The sequence below is a fragment of the Triticum aestivum genome, chromosome 3A (genome assembly GCF_018294505.1).
Source record: "Triticum aestivum cultivar Chinese Spring chromosome 3A, IWGSC CS RefSeq v2.1, whole genome shotgun sequence".
Classification (NCBI taxonomy): Eukaryota; Viridiplantae; Streptophyta; class Magnoliopsida; order Poales; family Poaceae; genus Triticum; species Triticum aestivum.
In genome coordinates this window covers 480,743,867-480,756,266 of record NC_057800.1, presented here as the reverse complement: position 1 = coordinate 480,756,266, position 12,400 = coordinate 480,743,867, and positions in this window count along the sequence as shown.

The window sequence follows — 12,400 nt, the reverse complement described above, 5'->3', positions numbered from 1 at the left end:
TGGTGTGCCTGCCATCCTACATTATAGGCCGTCTGATTTATATCTGGCGGATAGCAAGGAAACTATGATGGTTGAAGTTGGCAACAATCATGATTTTAGATTCTTATTGAAATAGAGAAACGAAATTCAAATTTAGTTCGAATTGCAGCGGTAGTATATACATTTGGAATGCACTAAAATGTTGGTATGAGTAGGTTACATGCATTATACAGCAAGCGAAAAAATTAATCGGACATAACATGGATTCATACTCCCTCCTTCCATCTATATAGGGTATGAGATTTAAGACCGCCTTTGACTATTGACAAGATTAATAGTACATGACATGCACATGTGAAAATTATATCATTGAAAGAACCTTTCACAGACGAATTTAATGGTGTGCTTTGTGTAAGTTGCATGTCATATATCATTGCTCTAATATTTGGTCAAAGTTAGCATCGAAAAACGCATTAGGCCCTATATAGATGGAAGGAGGGAGTAGCTTTGAATGGCATTTGTATAGTAAAACGGGGCAAGACTCTCTCTTTGTGTGGTGTGAATAGTTTTATTTTTTCGCTTTCTTTTTGGTTGAGGGAAGTGCGAATTTATTTGGTACGTACAAGTACAATATTACTACATGTTAGGCTTGTCCCTAAAATTCAACCCGCGTCTTGTTATATCCTGAAAATTCAGATATCGTGCTCCCAAAACTAGCGCCTTCACAACCCGCGCCTTGCTATCCCGAAATAACAATGCGCGCGAAAACTCCCTCCAGCTGCCAAATCCCGACATGCAAAATCCCCCTTCTAACCCTGAGCCGAAAGGGCCGCTAGTTCAAATCGGTGGGGGGTACTTTTGTAACACACCCTACATTTTGGACAAGCGCGTTCCTAAGTCATGCTTCACCCCCTCCCATTGCCCCCTTTTCGCCATTCGAAATCCCAGGCCGCCATAACCTCTCCGCTCCAGCCGTGAAACCCCACCCTCCTCCGTCCGCCACATCACCGCTGCCCAGCCGGAGCCTCTTCCCCGACGACGTCGTCCACCGCAACAGCTCGACGTCCCTCGTCCACCTCCCCGAATGAGGATCCGTCGTCCATCTCGTAGTCCCGCCGGTTCAGCCGCCCCGTGCTCCACCTCCAAGGAGCTGCTCCGACGATCGCCTCGTCTATCGCGGCTGCTCCATCCCCATAGCACCGCCTTAACCTGCTCCACCAGAACCGCAGTATCCTCACCGACTCCTCGGACGAAGCCGAGGCCTACTCGGCGCCACCAAAGAGGTTGTACACTCATCGCATCGCACCTTCCCCTTAACTCGACCTCCCGGCGCCGATGGTGCTCCATCCCGCACCCCCATGGAGCGGCTACCTTGAAGCCGGCGCCGCGGGCGACATCTCCACGGCGGCTCTCCCCCAGTGCGAGGCCCCTTCGGCGGCGGCGTCCATACCAACCGGATCTGCTGCTGCTGCTCCAGCTCTCGCTCGATCACTCGCTCGCCCAGCTGCTGCTGCTGCTCTCCCCCTCGCTCGTGCTGCTGCTCTGCTCCGATTAAGCCACACTTCAGTCGACTGAATCGACTTTTGGGTTAGTCGGTTTTCAGGGGTTGGGGGGCTCGCCGGAGTTAAGGAAGAACCACCCGCAGCGGGGACGGGGGCTCGCTGGAGAGGTATCCCACTATCTATCTTAGGGTTCAGGGTGCGGGGCGGGGGGCCTAGAGGGCTGTCCGGGGCGGCGGTGGCGAGTTGTTTCGGGGCGGCGAGGCAGCGCTGGGGCCGGCGGTTCAGCCGGTGGTGGCTGGCGGCTCAGGGGGTGCAGGTTGAAGATGAACTGCAGGCCCTCCCTAAACTACATGTCAAGTGCCTCTCTGCTACCATTGCGTTCAGTTTCGACAGTAGCATTCAGATTCCACGGTAAATTTCAGTTTCGACAGTTAAGTTCAGAGTCAACGGTTTTTACCTCACCTGTTATAGTCAGGTGGTTTTTGGTGATGTTAATTTTACATCCATTTTACATCATCTATTGGAGATGCTATCAGAATCCCACTTGAGATTGACGATGTCTGTCTTGTGCTACTTCAGCCTTGACGTCTTACGGCTCACCGGAGCTGCTCCAACGACAGAACGATCCATCACAACAGAGCAGTGCCCTGGACGCCGTCTACAGATTCCTCAGATATTCCTCCACACCTCCGACAGCAACCTCTGCCTCAACTTCTTCAGCGACCAACCCAATGATGCTGAGGTTGACACGGCTACGGCAAAGAGGTTGTACACTTGTTGCATCACTTATTACTATACATTCACGTCAATCCATTAGGGCTATTTTGGTTGAACGGAAAAACATCGATCCACTGGTTGTTACCATCACTCTAAATTTCTGCATGCTCTCCTTACATAATCTCACCATATATTTTTTTCGTATGCATGTCAGATATTGTACACAGTCATGCTGAACATGTAGAGAAAAAGAGAAGAGTTTTGCGCGGCAATACAATGTCACGCAGACATCGCTCCATGGTGGGTTCAATGGCAAACCCTCCCCACCCCTCTCCAGATTGTAATCCAGAGGAAGATATCTGTTCTGAGGCGGATTCGGACGCCGCTGACCACTCCTATTTACCCCCAAGGTGTTTGCTCTACCTTGGCATGATGATGTTAGTCATATCATGCATATGTTGCCTTGCAGTGCCTACTTTTGATATCATATATGTCATCTGCTTAGTTTAGACATGTTCTCTAATGCCACATGTTTAGTTTCTATATCATATATGGGAATTATGCAGTCTCATGTCTTTTAGCCAGCCATAATATATGTGAAATGTGCAATGCCATCCTGTTTAACCAGGCATCATATATTTGAATGATATCTTGCCCATCCTTTTCGTCATTGCATTTCCATTTGTTGACAATGTTTGTACATTAAACTACTCTTCCTGTGAATCAGCCATTTGGGTGGGAGATGGAAAAATCTGGAGTGAAAACAAGGCCTTCAGAGCAGACAGTGCTACATGTCGAAGCAGATCTCTTGTTGGGACCCAACAGCTCCTCAGAGATGGATTCAGAGACAGATGACCAGTCCTATTCCCCCACTGAGGTGTATGCTCTAACTTGGAACGGTTTACTGCTCATATCATGCATACGGTGTCTTGCATTGCATAGTTTAGACATCATATACACAATATTCAACACCATGTTCTTAGTTCAGACATCATATCGAATGCCCTCTGTTTAGCATATAAATCACATATGTGAATTAAATGATGCGATCCTGATTACTTAGATAACATGTAGGTGAATTATGTCATGCGATCCTGTTTAGTTATTCATCATATCTTTGAATTATATTATGCTATGCTATCCAGTTTAGATAGACATCATACATGTGAAAATTATGGCATGCTATCCATTTTAGTTAAACAATATACATGTCAACTATTTCATGCCCTCTTTTTTCCACACTATCTATTGCATCTGTCTCTCATACAATGTCTGTACATTCAACTATGTTTCCTGTTTATCAGCCATTTGAATTGGAGCGGGGGATGCCAGTATCTAGCGGACTAAAAACATGGTCTTCAAATAAAACAGTGCTACCTCTTGGTGGAGATAGCACCCCGGTTGTACATGCACAAGAACCAGCCCTACCACACATAACCCAAACTCCCGCAGATTGTACCCCTACTACGATGGACAGAGAACCAGCTTCACCCAATCTAACCCCAACCCCAGCCGATAGTAACCCAGTTCTTGTTGACACAGCACCATCTCCACCACAGAGCTCGCAAACAAGAGCAGTTAGTAAGGCAGCTCCAGTGCCCAAAGGGCCAGTACTATCACGGCGAACCCCAACTCCACCAGTTAGTACGCCAATTCCTGTGGAGGAAGCACAACCAGCTAGTCATAGTTTAGCATCTATCGCATTTGATGTTGTTAAATCGTATGTGCGTATCTTCCCCTCTTGGAAATATAATACTGAAGATGAAGGAAAATGCCAGTTGCAGGTGTTTGTCTAGGAGTTATGTGTAAGTAATGTTATTCATGGCAATTACTTTGCTTCTTCCCATACATCCTACCTCCATGATGGTTATAATACAACAAATTTTCCCATTTTTCTCTATAGAGAAGGACCAATTTGCAAACTCAGGATGAGGTAACCTGTGCTAATACCTCTGCTATCTTCAAGAATGCTTGGTGGCAGTATCGGAATTACTTGAAGAAAACGTACTTCACCGGCAAAGAAACTCATCAAATTCCCTTACGTTCTCCTGAGACACATTTACTGGATGATGACTAGGAACGCCTTGTTCTGTACTGGTCCCGAACCAAGAATGTGGTAAGGTCCATGAGCTCATTTTCTATTTTTAAGTATTATATTCTTGCGTCTTACTGTACTCTGTTCATGTAGAACAAGTGCCTAAACCTGAAGAACAACTGTTCTAATTTAAGATTCCATTGCTACCATAGGACATAGATATATGTTTGTTTGATGCTTTTATTATGTACTAGTACTTGGCAATAGAAGACATGGTAGTTTAATCCTGTCCACCTTACTAATGAACTGGTTCACCGAAATGAGTTTCATATACTAGTACATGCTAAACTTGTTATGTGTCTGCTTGTTTCTTCTTTTAGAATGCTGACAGAATATTGGGGAAGAGTGCCTTATTAAGCAATGGTAAAGGAAGTAATGCAGATAAGGTTCAGGATAGTGACACATCCTGTCTTGGTTTAGTGTTGGAGTTACTGGCCGCTACCGCTTGCACAAGCTATTCAAACTCACTGTCTGAATCAGTTCGGTTTCTTGAGTCTCAACTACAAGCTGAAATACATCGATCAGCTGTACTGCGACAAGAAGCGGAAGGACTGCGGAAATCCCTGGAGCATTCAGATGCATACTTTCTGGTGCAACAACACACTACTAGGGAAAACCCTATACACAGAATCTTAGCAGCAGCGCGGCTCAAAAAGGAGCGCTGCTGCTAATTAGCAGCAACGCGGGTGTGGAAAACCCGCTACTGACAAGTTCTTAGCAATAGCCCGCTCGGCGTAACCCGCGCTGCTACAAATATGGACCGACAGTGCCCACCCAACTCCATTTAGCAGTAGTGCGGTGCCACGAGTCGTGCTACTGCTATAGCTGTAGCAGTAGCGCGGTTTTTCTAAGGTCGCTGCTGCTAATTTTCAAATCTGGCACACTTTTGGTCCCTGTTAGCAGTAGCGCTTGTACCTAAAGCGCGCTGCTGCTACTTTCTTAGCATCAGCGCGGTTTACATTCCGTGCTACTGCTAACCCGCACCCACCACGTTTTACCCACCCACCCTCCCCCTCCTCTCCCTTTCCCCTAACTCTCCCACTCTCACTCTTCTTCTTCCTCAATACTTCTCCCCCATTACTCCCCCTCTTCTACCTACCTTTCTCTCCCTTCATTACTCCTACCTAACTACACCACCTCCATTAATGCATCTCCTTTCTCTTTTTCCTTCCCCCCCCCCACTAGTTGAAGTTGTCTCCTCCCAAATTAGGTAGCTATGTAGATGTAGTATTTAGTTAAGTGACCTATTTGCCCCCTAACTAGATCTATCTTTGTCAAGAAGAGCTTTGTGCACTTTTGATCTCCCTACATCATCATCTCCACCATGTGCTCGATCTCGAGATATAGGTGATTAAAATTTCATGCTTTTGCAAAATGGAAATATGTTTATGTGTGTGTGATATGTTTATGGAAATTGTGTGTGTGGCATGAGTTGATGCCAAATTGTGCTTTTGAGTTTCCTATGTTTTGCCGAAATGTCGATTTATTTCCGTTTCGGCGAATTCCAGGCAAACTCTAGATCTATATATGTCCTATTTTTAAGGAAGGTCATGCCGAATTTTTGTATGACTTTGATGCATGCATGCATTTTTATAATCAATTTGTTTATTATATTATCATGTAGAGTTGACGATGGTCAGTGGAACGATGGTGGACAGGTGGTTGCGGTCGGCGGTGCAGGACATGAAAGAAAATAACAGGACAGAGGTTTTATGTCCGTGTCGAAAATGCAAAGGCATAGTTTGGCTCGACCCCCATGACGATGGTCGTGTCGAAGCGCACCTGCTCATGACTGGTTTCATGGATGGCTATACTCGGTGGATAATTGAAGATGAGGATGACGATGTTGAGGATGCTGACGGGGCAGGCAATGATGACACGGGGCAATATGAAGAGATGATCGATAATGGCGGCGGGGAAGAGGCCGGACATGGCGGCGGAGAAGGGGCCGGACATGGTGGCGGAGAAGGGGCCGGACATGGTGGCGGAGAAGGGGCCGTACATGGCGGCGGAGAGAACGAAATGGACTCCACGCAGCAGAGTTCGTCGGTACTAAGTTCAATCGTGCGGGACCCTCATGTTCAAGCATTGCTTCGCACGGAGACGAGTACTGAGAGAGCTGCTTCTAGAGAGGAGGCTAAGCTGGAGCAACTGGTGGTAGACTCGAACACTCCATTGTATGATGGTTGCAATCCTGAGGTGACCCGCTTGAGTTTCACGCTCCAACTCCTGAAGACGAAGGCTAAAAACAAATGGACCAACACTAGCCTCGATGAGCATCTCAAGTACCTAAAGGATGTTCTTCCCGCGGGTAATCTATGTCCTAGTAGTGTTGATGAAGCCAAGAAGATCGTGTGCCCTCTTGATCTGCCACACGTGAGATACCATGCATGCATCAATGATTGCATAATTTATCGGAAGGAGCATACGGAAAAAACAAGCTGTCCGGTGTGCAATGCTTCTCGATACAAGAAGGCCGGGAAGAAATGTCCCTAGAAAGTGGTATGGTACTTACCGATCACTCCCCGTCTCCAGAGGTATTTTGTAGATCCCAAGGAAGCAAAGCTAATGCGCTGGCACATGGAGAGGAAGAAGCCCGATGATGGAGATGATCCGAAGCTGAGACACGTCAAGGATGGAAGCCAGTGGAGAGCGTTGAACAGTTTCTATCGGTATTTTGAATGTGATGCAAGGAACATCGTGCTCAGCACGTGTACCGATGGCATGAACCCGTTTCGCAACCATAACACCAACCATAGCACATGGCCCGTGTTTGTATGGATGTACAACCTCCCCCTGGTTGTGCATGAAATCGAAGTACATTCACATGAGCATGTTTATTCAAGGGCCGAAACAACCAGGAAATAATATTAATTTGTATCTGGGGCTACTTGAAGAGGATTTAGAAACGTTATGGAAAACACCGGCCATGACATGGGACGCCAGCAAAGGCGAGTATTTCAACATGAGAGCCGCGCTCATCACGATAGTGCATGACTATCTCGGTTACAGATATGTGGTAGGCCAGGTGTGCCATGGATATTGCGGATGCACGCGGTGCATGGATGATATGATGTCTTAGCAGCTAACGCAAGGAAAGATGGCAGGTCTGGGAAAATCGTGTACATGGGGCATCGAAGATGGCTTGAACAGGACGACCCGTGGAGAAACCGTGGAGATCTATTCAATGGTCACGCTGAGCATCGAGGACCTCCACGTAAGCGGAGCGGTGCCGAAATCGATGAGCTGTTGAAAAACTGAAAGGAGTGCCCCGTGCCGGGAAAGACGATGAGAAAGGTTCCGGAGCCGCTGTTGAAGGTATGGAAGACGAGGTCTGTGTTCTGGGACTTGGAGTACTGGCACAAACTCGATACACCTCATTGCCTTGATCAAATGCATATCTGTAAGAATGTCCTTGAGAGCTTGCTCGCGACACTGATGAACATGCCGGATAAGACCAAGGATGGGTCAAAGGCAAGAAAAGACTTGCAAGATTTGAAAATCAGGGAAGATCTGCACATGTCACCCCGTAAAATGTCAGACGAGACAGAGACGGAGACAGAGGCACGGGAGAAGAAGGGCAAGAAAATAAAGAAAGAGGATTATTGCCCCCCTTCTTGCTACACCTTAAGTCGAGCTGAGATCCATTAATTCTTTAAGTGCCTTACCAGAGTCAAAGTTAATTCCGGTTACTGTGGCCAGATAAACAGATATCTAGACACGGACAAGAAAAGGTTCAGCAGGATGAAGTCCCATGACTGGCATGTGATGATGATGCAGATAGTACCTGTTGCCCTTAGAGGGATAATGGACAAGCATGTCCGTGACACGCTTATTGGTCTCTGCAACTTTTTCGACGTCATCTCTCGAAAGTCGATCAGTGTGAAGCAGCTCTGAAGGCTACAGGAAGAGATCGTTGTGATACTGAATGAGCTTGAGATGTACTTCCCGCCCGCGTTCTTTGACGTGATGGTGCATCTGTGTGTCCATATTGTGGATGACATAATAGACCTGGGACCATCATTCCTGCACAACATGATGTCGTTTGAGAGGATGAATGGGATCATCAAAGGATTCGTTCGTAACATGTCCCGTCCGGATGGAAGCATCGTCCACGGCTATGTGACACAAGAGTGCATCTCTTTCTATGAGAATTTTCTATATGGCGCAGACCAGCCGCCTGGTGTTAGTGTTTGTTTGCCCGGTAACAAGCATGATGGGAGGCTCGAAGGAGAAGGTCACTACAACGGTCGCAGGGAACTGCACGTGGCATACTCAGATCGACGCAGCGACTTTGACAGAGCAAACTTGGTAGTGCTACAACACCTAGACGAGGTAGATCCTTTCGTGGCACTCCACAAAGAAATTATCGCAAAGAAGTATCGTGACCGGGGGGTATGCAGGACGGATGCCGAAGTTACTAGAGAGCACAACTCCACTTTCCTGCATTGGTTCAAAGAGCATATTATTGCTAATCCCCCGGAGGAGGGCTCTAAGGACGGATTGCTCATATACGCCTTAGCACATGGCCCCTCGCCCAACCTCGTAACCTATCAGGCATATGATATCAACGGATACACGTTCTGCACGGAGGCCAAAGATATGGACAGTGATGATCACAACTCAGGGGTGACAATGGAATGCATGACCGGCAGCGACAACGGCGCAACTGAACGATTTTATGGAAGGGTCGAGGAGATCTGGGAGCTTGACTACTCTGGACTGCACAACACGATGATGTTCCGTGTCAGATGGGCTAAGAATGTCAAAAGAGAAAACCGTATTTTCACTACCATGACTATACCCGACGCCAAGAGCGCTACCGTGAATGCTATCGCCAAAAACGAGCCATGGGTACACGCTAAGCACGTGGCACAATGCTTCTTCATAACCGACCCATGAAATCCCAGTCAGGTTGTCGTGAGGAGAGGCAAAAGGAACATCATTCGAATGGATGGAGTCGCCAACGAGGAAGACTATGATCAATACGGCAACCCAATGAGGGAAGATGACGATGATGATGAAGTATACATCAAAAGAAGAATCAATACTACATTACCTAAGAAAAACCGTACTCCATGGAAAAGGCAAAGTCACAATGAGGGGCTCAATTATTCTTCGACGAACAAGAAGGGAAAGAAGTTGACTCAAAAACGAAAACGTCAGCGCTGAGGAATATATGTTCCTATTTTGTATGTTATCGGTCAAATGATGTAATATATATATGTATATGTTCCTATTTTGTATACACACTTAGCCATTATTATGCATGGGTCCAATGATGTAATATATATGTTCCTATTTTGTATACATATTTAACCGTCAAATGATGCAATATATATTGCCTTCCCTTCGTTCACTGCTCTCGGGAAATAAAAGTGGGAGAAAATAAAGGAAAACTGGCAGCAGCGATTTCCTTATAAAATAGCTACAGTCAAGCTAGCCGTAGCGATTTCCTTATAAAACCGCTACAGCTAGTGAAGGTAGTAGCAGCGCGTTTTATCTAAACCGCTACAGCTAGTGAAGGTAGTAGCAGCGTGTTTTGTCTAAACACGCTACAGCTAGTGAAGGTAGTAGCAGCGCGTTTTGTCTAAACGCGCTACTGCTACGTCCACTTAACCCAAAATTCTCACTCTCCCTGCTTCATCCCGCCTCTTTTCCCCCCAAATACCCACTCTCTCCCCCGTCGCACCGCCACACCCCGGTGCTCGCCCCCGACCCGGCCCTCGCCCCCGACCCCGGCGCTAGGCCCCGACCTGGCGCTCGCCCCCGACCCTGGCGCGCTTGCCCCTGACCCCGGCACACTCGTCCCCGACCCCGAGCCTGCCTCCTCGCCCCTGCACCCTCTGTAACCCCCCCTCTCTCTCTGCTAGCTAGGGTTCTTCGGTTAATTTACTTAGGTTTTAGTTAGGGCAGTAGGTTAATTAGGTTAAATTTATATGCAAATTTGAACTGGACATGTGATATGTGGATATGTCATGTTTTGGACATGTCATGTTTGGAATTTGAACATGTCATTTGGACATGTGATGTTTAGGTTCCATTTTGGTAAATGATCCGAGTGGCCTATGTTACGCCGGAATGTTGATTCATTTCCGTTCCGGTGAATTTCAGGCGCTCGATATGTCCACTTTTTAGCAAAGGTCATGCCAAAATTTGTCGTGAATAAAGGCATGATTTGTGCTACATAGTTGGCATATCGAGTGCTGGCACATAGATTTCTTTTTTATGTCATTTCTCATTTATTCATACTTTTAGAAATAAACGAGGACACTTAATCATAGGAAACATGTCGAACAACGAAGAAACTGGGCCTTCTGACCAAGATGCAGACGAGATGGATTATGAGGGTGAACAAGAGTACCTCGACTATTTGACTGGTAAGCAAGGTTTGCAGGTCGGCCTCGATGATGGTGCTGACGCCGACATCGACATCGACGGCGTCGGCACCGATGGCGGCGCCAAGACCGACGGGGAAGGTACTGGCGGGGAAGATACCGGCAGGGAAGGTACCAGCGCCAATACCGCTACCGAAAAGAGGAAGCATAAGAAGCAGAGGATACGAAAACCTAACAAACTAGGGATTGGATGACTTGTGATCACAAAGATGGCACCTGGCAAGTTTGAGCCATTAGAGCCGGAAGAACCTCGCAAGTGCTATGGGAACCAATTAGGATGCATCCTACGGGAATGTGTGAGCATCAACGACGATGAATTAAGGAGTAAAGAACATTTGACGCAGTTGCTCCTAACGAAGTTGCACAAGAGATTCAAGTTCCCCGACCGGGATGATAACATAGAACAGTCGTAGGATGATCCGAAGATGAAAAAGATTAACAATCACGCCATGGGCATGTTTAGCAATGATTTGGCCTCCTGGAAAGGGGGGGTGAAACGAGCTATTGAGGCTGAGGAACCCCTGTCTAAGATTCTGGAGGAAAATCCGACACTTACGGAAGAGGAGTTCGAAAAGCTCAAGGACACTTGCGCTACCGAGGTAGCCAAGGCTAAGGCTGCGAAATTCAAGAGCCTTCAGCAAAGGAACACGGGGAAGCATCGCCTCGGAAGCCGTGGCTACCTCGGTAAAAGGCCCATATGGGATAAGGAGGACGCGGAACGTGAAGCCGCGGGTCTCCCAGACCCCTTCGCGAAGTTCACCAACCCCTTGGAGCGTGACTTCATCAGGGCCCGCTACAAGTGGGACAAGGAGAAAAAGGTTTTTTACACGGACCAGATCACGAGGAAATTGATTAGACTACTGGAGAAGCATCACCAGCTTGCAGCCGAAAGCCCTACTTCTCCGACGAGGCCCAAGTGGGACACCCCTCTCAACCGGTCCTTGAACAAACTTAAGGGACTCCCTTTGGGCCAGCGGCCGCAATATGATCGTGTGCACGACGCTGGAGACGGTGCCACGTGGAAGGTGTTTTACAACGAGGGCCCGGAGGCCAAGAAGCAGAAAAAGAAGTTTAGTCAGGCGGACATCGACGCAAAGGTGAAGCTTGCGGTCGAGAAAAAAGCAGCTGAGGACACGAAAAAAACAGCCGAGGAGAAAAATGAGTTGCTATAGCAGGCAGTCAATGCAGCTATAACTGCCTGCAGAAATGATTTCGCTACTAACTTGGTTCCAGCTAGCATCAAATGGACGAAGGAAAATCCAGACAAGACGGTACATGATTTCCCGATGCCCAGTTTCGTCGAGAGAAACTCCATGAAGAACAACAACACCGCACCATCACTTGCTCACGCAACCAGGCCTCCTCTCGCGGTCGCTCCCGCTCATAGCAGCCTATCCTCAGTCTCTGGCGCGCTAGGTGCACCTTCGTCTTTGGCTGAGCTCGACGCCGTCACGGTAATTACATGTCGCACCAACATATATATATATATATATATATAGAATATTCCATTTTCGTTGCCTTTCGGATGTTTTATGCCACAGACATATGTGTTTGCAGTGCGAAGAAACCCGTGCACCATACTCTACTTGATCAAAGGCCAGAAGGTGGACGTGGGAAAGGGGATGATAATGAACCCCATGCAACCCACGTTCCACAACCAACCGATCCCCGCTGGGCACTTCAGGGTTAACTTGTCCAGTGTGAAATCG